The following is a 17,201-nucleotide window of genomic DNA, read 5'->3' on the forward strand; positions in this document are numbered from 1 at the left end:
CCCTTACCCCCCCCCCCCCCGAATATTCCACACACACACCCCATTTCAATTCCTGGGGAAAACAGTGTCACCAGAGAAGCTGTGCCAGACAGGAGGTGGGGAAACCACATTTCCTAGCAACACAGCTATGTAGGCAAAACCCACCCTGGAAAAGTAGCTGGTGCCTCAAGGAAAGGCATGGTGGTAAACTGGTATAACCCCTGTGGGGTAGCCATTGCTGTTTTTTCTCTAGATCTGTACTCCAAGGGGCTTTGCCAATAGCTTTGAATTAAATCCTGGGCCATTATAAATGTGAGTTTACCTAAGCAATGTATTAATTCTTCAATTCTGGGCACAGGGTAAAAGTCACATTTAGAAATACTATTAAGTCAATAGAGGTACATATAGAATCATAGAATATTAGGGTTGGAAGAGATCTCAGGAGGTCATCTAGTCCAATCCCCTGCTCAAAGCAGGACCAACACCAACTAAATCATCCCAGCCAGGGCTTAGTCAAGCCTGACTTTAAAAACCTCTAAGGATGGAGATTCCACCAGGTAACTAGGTGACTGCCTAGGTAACCCATTCCAGTGCTTCACCACCCTCCTAGTGAAATAGTGTTTCCTAATATCCAACCTAGACCTCCCCCACTGCAACTTGAGACCATTGCTCCTTGTTCTGTCATCTGCCACCACTGAGAACAGCCGAGCTCCATCCTCCTTGGAACTCCTCTTCAGGTAGTTGAAAGCAGCTATCAAATGCCCCCCAGTCTTCTCTTCTGCAGACTAAATAACCCTAGTTCCCTCAGCCTCTCCTCATAAGTCATGTGCCCCAGCCCCCTAATCATTTTCATTGCCCTTCGCTGGACTCTCCCCAATTTGTGCACATCCCTTCTGTAGTGGGGGGACCAAAACTGGACACAATACTCCAGGTGTGGCCTCACTAGTGCCGAATAGAGGGGGATAATCACTTCCCTCGATCTGCTGGCAATGTTCCTACTGTTACCTCAATTTCCCTAGAAACCAACCCAGGGTTACACTTATATTGTTTTATTACGATGCCACTGTTGGGGGGGGGAGTAGGGGCATCCACACTCACACTTGCATATACTCCCAGGACCGGCCCCATACTGGAGATGTCGGGATCCTTCAAGGTAAGTGTCCCAGAGCGCAGTGATGGATGGTGCGATGAAGGTAAATCTTCCCAAGGCACGATGGAATGCAATGTGGTGAACCACTGGCCAAGCAGTCCGGGTGAAGGGCCTTCACGGGAGGTACAAGCTTCTGAGTGCACTCCTGAGCACATGGCCCCTTCCCCTTTTAAGGACCTGCTCCTCATGGCCTACGACGAGAGATGACTTGGCTGCATCTGGTTGGTCATGCTCCACCTCAGCCAGCGTCCATGCAGTGTCCATGCACTGGGAGTGTGACTGCTGCCTAATCAGAGTCCCAGACTCCCTTGTCTACCTGGGAGCAATTCTGATCTTCCAGCTGTTCAACCAGCCCATTCATCCCACAAGCATTGCAGGAGGAAGGGGGAAAGCCACTTCACAGCTATTCAAAGAGGAAGAGGAGACAAAAAAAAGCAGGGGGGAGTGTAACTCAAAAAGGTTACAAAACTTAAAAGGCTATGCTAACAATAACTGAAGTTACAAAGTCTGCGAAAAGGTTGCAGAACTTAATGATACAAGTTACGGATCTTACCATTGCATTTGAGCGGAGGCTTTACATAACACCTACTAATACAGCCCAATACTTCTTGGCAACGAGGGCACACTGCTGACTTATATCCAGTTTCTCATCCACTGTAATCCCCAGGTTCTTTTCTGCAGAACTGCTGCTTAGCCAGTCGGTCCCCAGCCTGTAGCAGTGCCTGGGATTCTTCCTTCCTAAATGCAGGACTCTGCACTTGTCCTTGTTGAACCTCATCCCGTATGCACCACTGTCATATGATTGGGATGTGTTTTGTACAAAGCAGGCCTTGTGAGATATCATTTTGAAAGTCTTGATCTGTTGAACATTAATATTCTGTTGGATTGTAGGCACTATCACTGTATGTGAAGTTAGGAAGCATTGCTCTATGTGTTACTGACATGTTGTGTGAGAGGCCCACAGCCAACTTTTCAATAGCAACAAAGGACCAGTCAGATGTGCTGATGGCCCCCTCTCCCCATGGCCATCCCAGAGACTGCTCAGAGACAGCATGTGTGCAGTGCAGACTGCTTGGCCAATGGGGACTGATCAAGGAGCTCTCTGGCCTGCCTCCCGTACAACATTGCATGGGGGGGAAAATCCCACAGATGCACACAGAACCTCGCTGTAGGCAAATAGGATAGACGGTTAACAGCACAACCCCTCGCCAGACCCAAAATTCCTTAACAATCATTTGTCAAAGGACCGGGCTGTAGGCAGCTGTGCCTAGCGGTTAGAACAGGAGTCAGTAGCCAGGAATCGGAGCCCAGGGTCAGAGCTGCAGTCAGAGGCCAGCTGCCAGGGTCAACGGCGAAGGTGGAAATTAGTGCCAAGGGTCGGAACCAGGTTACCTGGGGTGAGGAAAGGCTGGGGGCAAGGCTAGACACAAGTGCTACTGCCGCCGTGGGGAAATGCTTTGAGCAGCTGCTGCAGATGCCGGGCGTAAGAGCCGGTCAGTTGACTCTTCCACCCAAGCAGGCAATGTAGCCCTACAGGCCGGCTGTGCTCCTTAGGGTGCCTGGCTCTGCTGCAGGCCCTGATTCCAAACATCGCTGGTCTGATTTAAATGTCCTGCCATGCCAGCAGTTTGTGGCTGGCGTGGAATGGCTCGGACACCCAAAGGCCAAGGAGAGAGGTTTTTCGCAGGAGTGGGTGGGCAAGATTCTGTGGCCTGCGTTGTGCAGGGGTCAGACTAGATGATCATAATGGTCCCTTCTGACCTTAATATTTATGAATCTATGAGTTGGTCAAACTCTCAACAGCTGGGAATAAAAGGCCAGTGCCCTAATCAGTTAGAATTGCTGTAGGAATTCCCATGCGCCTACACTTCTTTTTAACTGATTCTTCCGCTACCTTTTTCGCACTGACAGACTTCATAGCTACTGCTTCTCAATACCTGGTAACATACTCAGCTTGGACCAGATGCTTAAAGGTATATAGAAATTCCATTGATGGCAATGGGAGTTAGGCACTTGCATACCTCTAAGGATCAGGGCCTCAATTGGTTAATAGAAATCAATAACCTTTTGCATTCTTTTCTATATGGCTGTCAAGGCTGAATCCCCACTCTGTCACTCCGAGTGCAGAAGCGGGGGCTCGCAAGGATTCTCTGACCTTGGCTTGGTAAACGCTGCCACCACCCAAATATGAAAAAAACAAACAAAAAAAAAAAACCAAACCCAAAACCCAACCCCTTTGAATCCAGGAAGGAGCACTTGGGAACTCCACCATCAAGCCCTTTCATCCCCCTCTCCAGAGAAGAGCTGAGAAAGAAAACAAAGAAATTAGCTGTGGCTACCAGCTAAACAAAAAACATGCACAAACCTCTTAGGACACCAAAAATCCAATCCTGTTCTTAAAAAAGGGATATTTTATTAAAAACAAAAAGAAAGAAAACACCTGGAACTTAGGCTTTTGCTAGACTTTAAAAGAGCAATTCCAAAAACCAAGCACCCAAAATAGCTTTCTTGGAGGTTTAGCTTAAAGGTTACAAGCAAACAAAAGCATCTGGGGTTAGCACAGAGGAGTCCACAAGCCAATAAGAAATAAAAGAAAAACCCTAATCACGTCTAGCTAAACATTCTGATCTACTTACACATTTGCAGTTTAGATAAGTAGTTTTTGGCATGATCTAATGAATTATGACCGTACCTGGCTTAAGCTGCTTATAGCATGGCTGCTCTGTCCCTCCAGCCCAGAGAACAACAGAGAAAGGGAAAGTTTCTTTCCCAATTGTAAAGAGTTCTACCTTTCCATTGGCTCTTTTGGTCAGGTGCCCACTTTTTTTTTTTCTTTACCTGGGGGACTTTTTAACCCCTTACAGGTAAAGCAAGTAAAGAACAGCTACCAAGAGGGATTTCACAGCTAACTGGCTGGCAGGGTGTCCACCAAAGGGAGCTATCCCCCCCCCACTTTATTTATTACAATAGCCATGATATTCATAGCTATCCTGTCTGAGAGGGTATTTACTAGTAGAAGGAGTATAAACTTGTTTCTCTGAGACATGGGAATTGGAGACATTCAGGCCAGGTCTCAAAATCATCTTGATGCCCGGTAGTCAAAACAAACAAACAAACATTGAAATTAGATGCTAATGCATATCTTTTCTCGGCCCAACTTCCCAGCCAACCAACTCTGGGGATTTTCGGATTAGGATTTTCACAGACGCTTACCAAACACTTCTTGATCTAAAGACACGTGAAGACAGACAGAGCAGTTTTATTCACAGATCCTAAGACACGAAGGGACCACTGTGATCATCTAGTCTGACCTCCCGTCTAACACAGGCCAGAGAACTGCGCCAAATATTGCCTAGAGCAGATCTTACTTCTGTATTTTCTGTTTTTAGACACACATTAAAAAAGTGAGGAAGAGTCAGATCAGATTTTTTCCTCAAGTCTAGCCAGTGCCTCATTTGACCATTGATTCACTAGCATGCGTCTCTGCCTTCTGGTAGCTCGCCCTTTCCCCAGTCTCCATAAAACTCAGGGTGAAAAGGAAAAGAGACCTGCAAAGCAGAGGGAGTCGTGTTTTGGCTCTAGGTTGGGCCTTGATCCTGATGGCAGTTTGGGGGTGTCAATTCTTGCTTTTGTATTATCCCTGATTTTCTTTCCCTTTAGCTGTTGAGCAGCGATGCTCAGCCTGAGGCTTGCAAGCCCGAGACTCTTTAATGCGTCTCCTGCAGTGCTTTAAAACACTGTGATTTAACTAGTAACCAATCAGGACGCTTTTACTATGTTATTTACCAATTGCAGCTGATAGAATACTACTACTTGTGTCACCGGGCCTCCGTGGGTCACAGCTGAGAACGCCAGATTCAGGACAAACTGCTGAGAAATATGGCAGACATGCCCCAAATGGCTGGTTCTTCTATCCTTAGATTATACCAAGCAAGTAACAAAAGTAAATTTCTGTCTGGTGCCTCCCTGTACTGGAGGGGCACAAGCTAAAAAGGAGTACATGTGACCTCCCCACGTCTCCTCCCTGCCTCGCCTCCAGCCTGGGGTCCCCGCGCTCTCCCCACCCCACGTTACCTATGGGGGGAGGAGGGGGCATCTGGCTCCCCCCAGCACGTTCGACTGCTCTCCCTGGCAGCTGGGCCCGGGCGGGGAGCAGGACGGAGCAGCTCCTGGTCGCTGCTCTGTGCGGCGTAGCCAGCTGCCTGGAAGAGAGCCTGGCTAGGGAGGGGTTGCAGTGGCAGTCCACTCCCTGGCTGGTGCTTGGCTTCTGGGTACAGGGGGAGAGGGGAGGTTCTGGCTCACTCAGCTCCTATCCCCAGAAGACAAGCCTGGGCAGGAGGCTCTCCACTGCAGCTGCACCAGGCACTCTCCCAGGCAGCTGCTGAACTGCATGGGGAAGTGTCCCAGCCGCCAGAAGAGGCTCTGACCCCGCCCCTCACTCTCCCCACCTGGGCCGGCTGCTGGGGGGACACTTGGCCCTGCATGCCCCCCCAATGCGTCGCCTATGGTCTCACCACGCTGGTTAACAAGAAGTCAGAAATGCCGTCTCCTTAGGCATTCCAGCCCTCGTTTCACCGCCCAGTCACTAGACTTTCTAACAGGTTTCAGAGTAGCAGCCGTGTTAGTCTGTATTCGCAAAAAGAAAAGGAGCACTTGTGGCACCTTAGAGACTAACAAATTTATTTGAGCATAAGCTTTCGTGAGCTACAGCTGACTTCATCAGATGCATTTGGTGGAAAATACAGAGGGGAGATTGATATATACACACACAGAGAACATGAAACAATGGGTTTTATCATACACACTGTAAGGAGAGTGATCACTTAAGATGAGCCATCACCAGGAGCAGGGGGGGAGGGAGGAAAACCTTTCATGGTGACAAGCAAGGTAGGCTATTTCCAGCAGTTAACAAGAACATCTGATGTTACAGACAGACATCATCTTCCTCTCCAAATGCAAACAGATGGACATCATACCGAAAGGACTGAAGGTAAAAAATCCATTACAATCTACATACCACACAGACTATGCTGACAGCTTGTGCCACAGACTCTCAAAGAAACTGCAGAACCACCTGATCAACATCCTCTACAGCAAACAGGGAAAGATTAAGAATGAGCTCTCAAAACTGGATACTCTCATAAAGAACCAACCTTCCACACAAACTTCCTCGTGGCTGGACTTTACAAAAACTAGACAAGCCATTTACAACACACACTTTGCTTCTCTACAAAAGAAAAAGGACACTAAACTATCTAAACTACTACATGCCACAAGGAGCCACAACAATGGTTCCCGTAACCCACCCAGCAATATTGTTAATCTATCCAACTATACTCTTAGCCCAGCAGAAGAATCTGTCCTATCTCGGGGCCTCTCCTTTTGCCCCTCCACCCCCACGAACATGATACAGTTCTGTGGTGACCTAGAATCCTATTTTCGACGTCTCCGACTCAAGGAATATTTCCAACACACCTCTGACCAACATATTAACCCACAGAGAACTTCCTGCCAACACTACAAAAAGAAGGATTCTGGGCGGACTCCTCCTGAAGGTCGAAACAGCAGCCTGGATTTCTACATAGAGTGCTTCCGCCGACGTGCACGAGCTGAAATTGTGGAAAAGCAGCATTGCTTACTCCATAACCTCAGCCATGCAGAACACAGTGCCATCCACAGCCTCAGAAATAACTCTGACATCATAATCAAAAAGGCTGACAAAGGAGGTGCTGTCGTCATCATGAATAGGTCGGAGTATGAACAAGAGGCTACTAGGCAGCTCTCCAACACCACTTTCTACAAGCCATTACCCTCTGATCCCACTGAGAGTTACCAAAAGAAACTACAGCATTTGCTCAAGAAACTCCCTGAAAAAGCACAAGAACAAATCCGCACAGACACACCCCTGGAGCCCCGACCTGGGGTATTCTATCTGCTACCCAAGATCCATAAACCTGGAAATCCTGGACGCCCCATCATCTCAGGCATTGGCACCCTGACAGCAGGATTGTCTGGCTATGTAGACTCCCTCCTCAGGCCCTACGTTACCAGCACTCCCAGCTATCTTCGAGACACCACTGACTTCCTGAGGAAACTACAATCCATTGGTGATCTTCCTAAAAACACCATCCTAGCCACTATGGATGTAGAAGCCTCTACACCAACATTCCACACAAAGATGGACTACAAGCCGTCAGGAACAGTATCCCCGATAATGTCACGGCTAACCTGGTGGCTGAACTTTGTGACTTTGTCCTGACCCATAACTATTTCACATTTGGGAACAATGTATACCTTCAAATCAGTGGCACTGCGATGGGTACCCGCATGACCCCACGGTATGCCAACATTTTTATGGCTGACTTAGAACAATGCTTCCTCAGCTCTTGTCCCCTAATGCCCCTACTCTACTTGCGCTACATTGATGACATCTTCCTCATCTGGACCCATGGAAAAGAAGCCCTTGAGGAATTCCACCATGATTTCATCCCACCATCAACCTCAGCCTGGACCAGTCCACACAAGAGATCCACTTCCTGGACACTACGGTGCTAATAAGCGATGGTCACATAAACACCACCCTATATCGGAAACCTACTGACCGCTATTCCTACCTACATGCCTCTAGCTTTCATCCAGATCATACCACACGATCCATTGTCTACAGCCAAGCTCTACGATATAACCGCATTTGCTCCAACCCCTCAGACAGAGACAAACACCTACAAGATCTCTATCATGCATTCCTACAACTACAATACCCACCTGCTGAAGTGAAGAAACAGATTGACAGAGCCAGAAGAGTACCCAGAAGTCACCTACTACAGGACAGGCCCAACAAAGAAAATAACAGAACGCCACTAGCCATCACCTTCAGCCCCCAACTAAAACCTCTCCAACGCATCATCAAGGATCTACAACCCATCCTGAAGGATGACCCATCACTCTCAAAGATCTTGAGAGACAGGCCAGTCCTTGCTTACAGACAGCCCCCCAATCTGAAGCAAATACTCACCGGCAACCACACACCACACAACAGAACCACTAACCCAGGAACCTATGCTTGCAACAAAGCCCGTTGCCAACTCTGCCCACATATCTATTCAGGGGACACCATCATAGGGCCTAATCATATCAGCCACACTATCAGAGGCTCGTTCACCTGCGCATCTACCAATGTGATATATGCCATCATGTGCCAGCAATGCCTCTCTGCCATATACATTGGTCAAACTGGACAGTCTCTACGTAAAAGAATAAATGGACACAAATCAGACGTCAAGAATTATAACTTTCAAAAACCAATTGCAGAACGCTTCAATCTCTCTGGTCACTCGATTACAGATCTGAGGGTGGCTATTCTTCAACAAAAAAGCTTCAAAAACAGACTCCAACGAGAGACTGCGGAATTGGAATTAATTTGCAAACTGGATACAATTAACTTAGGCTTGAATAGAGACTGGGAATGGATGAGTCATTACACAAAAAGAAAAGGAGTACCCGTGGCACCTTAGAGACTAACAAATTTATTAGAGCATAAGCTTTCGTGAGCTACAGCTCACTTCATCGGATGCATTTAAGTAAATGCATCCGATGAAGTGAGCTGTAGCTCACGAAAGCTTATGCTCTAATAAATTTGTTAGTCTCTAAGGTGCCACGAGTACTCCTTTTCTTTTTGCGAATACAGACTAACACGGCTGCTACTCTGAAACCTGTCATTACACAAAGTAAAACTATTTCCCCATGTTATTTCTCTCCCCCCACCCCACCCCCCAGTGTTCCTCAGATGTTCTTGTTAACTGCTGGAAATAGCCTACCTTGCTTGTCACCATGAAAGGTTTTCCTCCCTCCCCCCCTGCTCCTGGTGATGGCTCATCTTAAGTGATCACTCTCCTTACAGCGTGTATGATAAAAGCCATTGTTTCATGTTCTCTGTGTGTGTATATATCAATCTCCCCTCTGTATTTTCCACCAAATGCATCCGATGAAGTGAGCTGTAGCTCACGAAAGCTTATGCTCAAATAAATTTGTTAGTCTCTAAGGTGCCACAAGTACTCCTAGACTTTCTAAGGAGAGGTTACTGAAAACCAGTGTCACCAAACAAAGGGTTCTTCCGATCCTGAGAGATCAGCCACCTGCCCTGGCCAATCTAGAACTCAGCTCTGCAGATTTATTTATAAAAGAGAAAAGAAGGAGAGTTAAAATGGTTCATAGATCTACATACAATTGTTGCAAATTTCTTCTGTCAGGGCTGTAGCAGTGATGGAATCAACTTGCTGGCTTGTAAAGTCTCCGGTAACTTTCAAAAGATTAGAAGGTCCTCAGTCCAGAGACTAGACTGCTCCTTTGAGTTGTAAGCCTATCAGATGATCAGAGCAGTAAAGAGGCAAAATGGAAGTGTTTCAAGGGTCTTTTATAACCCTTGTTTGAAACAGAAGATTTCCGGGCACATGGCAAAGCTCACAGTTTCTGTTTGTGGAAAGTTACAGGCACAAGATGGAGTCCAGAGTCACATGAGCATGTCACATGCTCTTTTGCTGTCTCACAGGGGCAGCCATTGGCCATATCTGTGCTGAGGTGACCCCAGGAAGGCAGGATGAGTTTCTTCGATGGCCTATTGTGAGAGTTAAGTGTCTTTCAGGGGCCACCAAGCTTGAATGGTCCATTCACAATGTACTGGCTAGACTGGAGGTAAACGACCTGCTGGGTAGAGCAAACATTGGAAATCCAGGTACACAGTCAACATTCATAACTTCAGCTACAAAGCTGATATGTGCATATAAACAGGATAGTCATACTGGGAAAATCCTAACTTTTCTATTGACACCTTACACGACATACATTGTACAGATCTGTTGCAATTGTAGAACGGTGGTAGCAACAATGATACAGTCTCTTTCAATCCTACAGCATCACAACTTGGTCAGTCATTTGGCTGTGAAAATATTCATGTATATACACATACACACACACACAAAATATTCCCCCCCATCCTACTCTTTAAATATGAATATATAGACTATAGTAAATGAAACTCCTGTGGCTGTTTCAGGTAATGTTGATTGCTAATTTGGCCACTGAATCACTGAAGTCTGAGTATCCCTGCTGTAGAGAGTTTTTGTAAAGGAGAGAAAAATGCTGTTTGATCATCTTTTAACTGTTTGCAGTGTTGGTGTAGGCGTGTTGGTCCCAGGATATGAGAGAGGCAAGGTGTGGGAGGTCAAACCTTTTATTGGACCAACTTCTGTCAGGGAGAGAGACACAGTTGTGAGATCTATTGTGGAGTTTGTCTCTCTCCCTGACAGAAGTTGGTCCAATAAAATATATGGTCTCACCCCCCAACATGTCTCTGGCAGTCTTTTAACTGGTATTAAAGAGGGTAATAACTATCCTTTTTAGGGGAGAAGAGACTAAAAGTGCATGTGAACTTTTAACACTGTGGGTTGTGGAGAATGGCTCACGAATGCAAAAATGCTTCCAGTAAACATCTCTATTGCTGCTTCCTTTTAAGAGAGGGTTCTACACTTAAGTAATAATGCCTCAATATTAATATTAAGTAATAATGCCTCCTTAAATATTTCTCCAAGTTTAACCATGCATGGGTAGAATTTTCATGATTGATCTAAGAGGACAGCTTTAAAAGTGCAAACACTAACAAAATTGTCCCCATCTTTATTCTTTCTGGGCATACAGCCAAAAAATGACAGCAGGCAGCATAATGACAGCATAAAAAATATGTTTTAAAACATCTTACAAATATAGAACAGCAGTTTTGCGCTACAAATAAAGTAAATTGTAAATTCTTAGCTTTGTTAATATCTGGAAGATTTAACTGTGATACCTATAACATCTAATCCAATAAAAATAAGGCATAATTTGTTACTGGTGAGGGTAATTAACCACTTGCCATTTTAAAATCAAGATTGCATGTTTTTCAAAAAGAGCTGCTCCAATTCAAACAGGAATTATTTTGGGGAAATGCTGTAGCATAAGTGCTGCTGGATGCATGACAAGATGATCACAGTGCAGATCTCTGGAAACATCATTTGTAAATCCCAATTTGTAAATACAAAATTTGCAAACCTTCAAAAATAAGCAAGTACCCTGCCCCACCTCTTCCCATCCCCTTCCCCAAGCACACCCCAGTCCCCCTCCTCCGCCTCCTTCCCAGCATCTCCTGTATACAGCAGAACAGCTGATCCGTGGCAGGTGGGAGGCACTGGGAGGGAGGGGGAGGAGTTGATTGGCAGGGCTGCCAGCAGGCAGGAGGCACTGTGGGGGAGGGAGGCTGGCTGCTCGTGGGTGCTAAGGACCCATTCATTTTTTTTCCATAGGTGCTCCGGGGCTAGAGCACCATGGAGTCATCACCTATGATCTGAAAGATGAAAAGATAATTACTCTATATAAATGTAAGCAGGGTCTGAATTAATGCTTCCCTGATGGCTAGCTGGGAGGGGAAGAGACTTTGGATGTGTTTTTGTAAATACAGTTTGCTCCTGCTCTGCTTACATATTCAGCAGATACAGCTGTGTCAAAGTGATCAACTTTAGCTGGTGTTGGGTACAAATGACCTTAGTAATGAATGCAGGGGTAGTGAAATATGGTTACCAATGTTGTAATTATTGTAGGAATTCAGGAAAGCACGACTGTGCTTAACCTGTCCCAAATGAGGGGGCTACCCTCAGCTGAAAGAACCTCATTAAGCCAGGGGCTCAAATGTCAGAGCCCTGTGAGAATAATAGTCATGAGGACAGGTATCCATAGCCAGGAGTCTGCATACTCTCAAGGGTTCTCCCTAGACTGGTTTAATCTTTTCCTCACAATGTTCAAAGAATAGAGTTAAATAGACTTCATTAGAAGCCTCTTTGTTATGTTAAATTCCCACTCAGAGCTGAAATCAGTTGTGTTTGGACTGTGTTTCTGCCCTGCCTGCTACGAGCTAAAAAATCACAGAGCTGAAATCACTTGAGATGGGGCAGTGTTTCTGCCCAGCCTGCAAAGAGCTGAAAATTACTATGAGACTGATGTGCAGAGGTCACAGCAGAGAGGCAGGTGGCAGCAGAAGGCGACTGACTGTTGGCTGGTGAATGAGTGGCTGATGTGGCAGAGAGGCACAATGAGTGGCCAGCAGGGTGGCTGGTGGAGTGGTGTGGCAAGAGTGGTGAGCAGGTGACCGGCGGGAGCGGTTGGTGAGCAGCCAGCAGGGTGGCTGGCAGAGGGGGGCAGTGAGCAAGTGCCCCAGCAGCAGAGCGAGTAAGGTACCTCTTTACTCCACCCAGGGAGGGAGGTGACTCTGCAGATGCACCTCTGAACTCTGAGTCTGCACTGACCAAGGACAGCAACTGTGAGTGGGGTGCAGAGAAGGGTTGGGCACATGAAAGGGACTTTTGGGGTTGCAGAACCTAAGAACCTGAGGGGAAAAAGGACATTGCCCAATCTACTTGAGAGTGGGTCTTTTACTCATGGTTTATGTTTATGAACCCTGTTTGTGGTGTTTTCCCAAATTAACTCTGAGTTACTTCCTTCCTTTTATTAAGTTTCTTTTCAACACTCAGACTCTGTGCTTGTGAGTGCAGAAGTATTGCCTCTCAGAGGCACCCAGCAGTGGTGTGTAAATTCCTCAGGTGTGACGTTATTCATAGAATCATAGAATATCAGGGTTGGAAGGGACCTCAGGAGATCATCTAGTTCAACCCCCTTGACATGAACTGTGACCGTATAGATCTTTGGTGAAATCAAGGTCCTGTAGTGGCACCAAATCTTGTATAAAAGGGGTCAAATAAGGTATCTAAAGACAAAGTTATGGTTTGCTGGTTATGATTATGCTATCTGTATATGTGTATCATTTTTGTGGTTGAAGTTATGAATATTGGCTGTATACTGTCTGTATTTCAAACTTGTGCTATGCTTCTGGGTGACACCCCAGACAAGCTGGTGTCAGCTCTGCCGAGCCTGCTTGATGGCCCATTAAGGACCATCATCTAGACAACTGGCCCACTGAGAGAAGGCTGACACACCTGGTGACTCAGCAAGGTATGCAGGGACCTGCCTATGTACAGAACTCTAAGGTTTTTCCTATGCCGTGTGCTGGACAGCGTGTCCTTGGGACAAAGAAAGCAGAGGCCACATGGCAAGAGACTGTAAAAGGCTGAAGCCTCATCTCCATCTTGTCTTCAATCCTGCTTCTTGCCTCTGGAGGGACTTTGCTACAAACTGAAGCTCTGAACAAAGGACTGAAAGACGCATCCCAGCTGTGGATGGACTCCAGAGACTTGATTTGAACCTGCCATTTATTCCATCCCTGCTACAACCCTGAACCAAGAACTTCGCCATGACTGTATGTAATTGATTCCATTTAAGCAAATCTAGCTCTTATCTATATCTTTTTCCTTTTACGAATAAACCTTTATTATGCTTTGAGCAGGGGGTTGGACTAGATGACCTTCTGGGGTCCCTTCCAACCCTGATATTCTATGATTTATATTTTAGATTCTCAAGGACTGGCAACAGCGTGATTTGTGGGTAAGATCTGACATGTATATTGACCTGGGTCTGGGGCTTGGTCCTTTGGGACCGGGAGAACCTTTTTTCTTTTACTGGGGTACTTTCATAACCATTCATCCCCATAATGAGTGGCACTGGTGGTGATACGGGAAACTGGAGTGTCTAAGAGAATTGCTTGTGTGACTTCTGGTTAGCCAGTGGAGTGAGACTGAAGTCCTCTCTGTTTGGCTGGTATGGTGTGCCTTAGAGGTGGAGAACCACCAGCCTGGGGCTGTGAATGCCCTGCTCTAAGCAATTTGTCCTGAATTGGTACTCTCAGTTGTGTCCCACCAAAGGCAGCATCGTTACACCAAGTTACTGGGTGGGGGATTGAGCCGGTTCATGTGTTGGACTGGTGGAAAGGAACCCCTAGATATTGCACCCAACCCTGGTTGCTGCTGGCTCCACCTGACAGAAGGGTTACACAAAAATAAAGAGGACGGAGTGGACTGCTAGAACTATCAAGGGATATCTTTGCTCAGCAAGAGTCCTGTTTAAAAGACTAAGTCCTTGCTGAGAGAGTCTACCCTAAGAGCCAGTGTGGGTTTAGAGCCGAACACTCCACAGCTGACACTTTTCATATTGCACTTGTTGCAAGAAAGAAAAGCCGTGAACAGGCCCCTCTGTGCGTAGCGTTCGTTGACCTACAAAAGGTCTTCGACATGATTAACAGGAATGGCATCTATAAGATCCTGTTGCTCTCTGTATTCAAGGAGCTCCACGAGGGAATGAAGGCAACCCTCCAGTGTGAAAATGAATCATCCGAGTTTAGTGTCAAATACTGGTATGAAGCAAGGCTGTGTCTTGGCGCACACCGGCTTTGGCATCTTCTCTATTCTTCTTCAGTACACCTTTGGAGATGATCAGTCTGGCATAGTAACTAAATTGAGGATGGACGGCAGCTTGTTTAACATCAGACAGTTCCGGAGCAGAAGGCATGTCACCCAGCTCACTATTTGGGATCCGCTTTTCACAGATGACACTGTATTCGTCTCTAACTCACCCGATGAATTGCAATGCATGAGGAACAAGTTTTCTGATGCATGCTCCAAGTTTGGCATGGCAATCAGTATCAAGAAAACAGCTGTCCTGGCACAAGGTGCCAACATTCCACCCAAAATCTGTCAATAACGAAGTTCTGGACTTAACCTTGATAAGGAACTTGATACCACAATCGGCAAAGCTTCTGCTACTTTTGACAAACTTACCTCACGTGTTTGGAACAAAAAAGTTGCTAACCCTGAACACAAAGGCCTCTGTTTATCAGGCTTGTGTCCTTTATGGCTGTGAAAGCTGGGTCACGTACTCCAAGCAGGAGCGGATATTGAACAGTTTCCACCTCCACTGTCTTAGAAAAAATGGCTGGAGTTACTTGGGACCAATGGATCACCCATAACGAGATCCTTCAGACACCAGGGCTACAGTCTATGCAGACTTCGCTGGCTGGGACACGTGGAGCGCATGCCTCAAGATTGTCTGCTGAAGGCTGTGTTCTATGGCCAACTTAAGAACCACCTGCAGTGCTGAGGAAGTCCAAAACTCTGATACAGCAACAAGGTCAAGAAATTCAGCATTCCCTCCGGCAACTGGGAGAATCCTGCCCAAAACCAACCAGTTTGGAGAAGCTGGGTTAAGACTGGTGCAGTCACCGCGGAAAGCCATCAGAGAGCCTAGGCTGAAGCCCGCAGGTGAGCCAGGAAACAGTTTTCAGAGTAGCAGCTGTGTTAGTCTGTATCCGCAAAAAGAAAAGGAGTACTTGTGGCACCTTAGAGACTAACATTTATTTGAGCATAAGCTTTCGTGAGCTACAGCAAAAATGCATCACGAAATGCATCCGATGAAGTGATCTGTAGCTCACGAAAGCTTATGCTCAAATACATTTGTTAGTCTCTAAGGTGCCACAAGTACTCCAGGAAACAGTGTGTGCTTCAACCTCCATCTGGCGAGTGGACCTGTAGCATCTGTGGGAAGGTTTGGACTCTTTTCCCACATCCTTGCTGAGCACCATGGCCAGACCGACTTTATCGCATCTCTTCATCTGTCAAGATGCTGGACGGCCACGTGTGGGGTCTAGCCGGCCAACCCCAATTGGGAGCTCAACCGTAGGAAAGTAGGGGGAAGTTTATAAAATGTTCCCATCACCTATAACAAGCGTTGATGGAAAGAGGCGCAAGAGAGAGAGACAAAGATTAAGGGCTGGTCTCCACTGAAAACATACACAGCTCTGAGAGATGTAGCTAAGCCAACCTAACCCCCAGTGTAGGCAGTGCTGGGTCGATGGAAAAATTCTTCGATCAACCTAGCTACTGCTTCTCGGGATTAAATTACAGTGAAGGGAGTTAGTCTAAATTAATCCAAAGCCTGCTGATATAACTCATTGACTGGAGGATAGCCATTGATGGACCTATTAGCCAAGATGGGCAGGGACACAGCCCCATCCTCTGGGTGTCCCTAAACCTCCAACTGCCAGAAGCTGGGGCTGGACAACAAGGGATGGATCACTCAGTAATTGTCCTGTTCTGGTCATTCCCTCTGTAGCATCCAGCACCGACCACTGTCAGAAGACAGGATACAGGGCTAAATGGCCCACTGGTAGAGCTCTACCAAATTCACCAGCCATGAAAAATGCATCATAGGCCGTGAAATCTGGTCTCCCCCTGTGAAATCTGGTCTTGTGTGCTTTTACTCTATAGTATACAGATTTCACAGGGAAGACCAATGAGGAGTTGCAAGGTTATTTTACGTGGTTGTTGTATTGTCACCCTTACTTCTGTGCTGCCTTCAGAGCTGAGCAGCTGCAGAGTGGTGGCTGTTGGTCGGGTGCCCCGCTCAGCAGCAGGGCAGAAGTAAGGGTAGCAGTACCGCAATGCCGCCTACAATAACCTTGTGAACCCCGTGGCGGTGCTTGTACCTCGATGGCCCCTTAAGTCAAGGGGGCGGTAGGCAACTATAACGATGCTGCCTTTGGTGGGACACAACTGAGAGTACCAATTCAGGACAAATTGCTTAGAGCAGGGCATTCACAGCCCCAGGCTGGTGGTTCTCCACTGCTAAGGCACACCAAACCAGCCAAACAGAGAGGACTTCGGTTTCACCCCACTGGCTAACCAGAAGTCACATGAGCAATTCCCTTAGACACTCCAGTTTCCTAGTATCACTACTAGTGCCACTTGTTATGGGGATGAATGGTTATGAAAACCAATACCCCAGTAAAAGAAAAAAGGTTCTCCCGATCTTAAAGGGCCAAGCCACAGAACAAGGTCAATATACATGTCAGATCTTGCCCACAAATCATGCTGTTGCCAATCCTTTAGAATCTAAAATCTAAAGGTTTATTCATAAAAAGAAAATTCTAGATGAGAGCTAAAACTGATTAAATGGAATCAATTACATACAGTAATGGCAAAGTTCTTGGTTCAGGCTTATAGCAGTGATGGAATAAACTGCAGGTTCAAATCAATCTGGCTCTGGAGTACATCCTCTGCTGGGATGGGTCATTCAGTCCTTTGTTCAGAGCTTCAGTTTGTAG

The sequence above is a fragment of the Dermochelys coriacea genome, chromosome 23 (genome assembly GCF_009764565.3).
Source record: "Dermochelys coriacea isolate rDerCor1 chromosome 23, rDerCor1.pri.v4, whole genome shotgun sequence".
Taxonomy (NCBI): domain Eukaryota; kingdom Metazoa; phylum Chordata; order Testudines; family Dermochelyidae; genus Dermochelys; species Dermochelys coriacea.